We start from the raw sequence: 726 nt of genomic DNA on the forward strand, positions 1-726 counted from the left end.
ACTGAAGCGACTTGGCAGCAGCATAGCCTGGAACTAGACTATACTCCAGGAATAGAACCTCAGCTTGAAGATACTTGGCACAACAGAGAAAAGAGACAGATATCTCTGTCATATAGTCCCAAGGTCAGAAACTTAGAAAATTGCTTTGTTGCTTATACTTTCATAGCTAGAAAGATGACAAGATGGTCATAGGTTTTATCTTTCTAAGTCCTGATCTACTAATAATACAGGTAGGTAATAGAACATCATCAAAATCTTGGAGGATAACTACCGGGGCTGAATGTTTGTATCCCAACTGAATTCACATGTTGAATTCTAATCCCCAAGGTGCTGGCATTTCAAAGTGGGGCATTTGGGAGATGATTAGGTCATGAGAATGGAGCCCTCAAGAATGGGACTGGTTTCCTTACAAAAGAGACCCCAGAGAGCTCCCTTGGCACTTCTAACACGTGAGAAATCACTGAAAAGATAGTCATCTATGAATTGGGAAGCGGGCACTCACCAGACACTAAGTCAGCCAGCACCTTGATCTGGGGCTTCCCAGACTTCAGAACTATGAGAAATAAATGTGTGTTGGGTTTTCAATCACCATGTCTATGATATTTTTGTACTAGGAACCCAAATGGACTGCCATTAATCTTCATGGACTACACTTCCCCAGGCTGCCTAGGTTTCCTAAGATATCCATTAATTAAAATAAAGGTGGGACATAAAACTAATGTGTCA

This window comes from Bison bison, unplaced genomic scaffold, assembly GCF_000754665.1.
Source record: "Bison bison bison isolate TAMUID 2011002044 unplaced genomic scaffold, Bison_UMD1.0 scf7180017849887, whole genome shotgun sequence".
Classification (NCBI taxonomy): domain Eukaryota; kingdom Metazoa; phylum Chordata; class Mammalia; order Artiodactyla; family Bovidae; genus Bison; species Bison bison.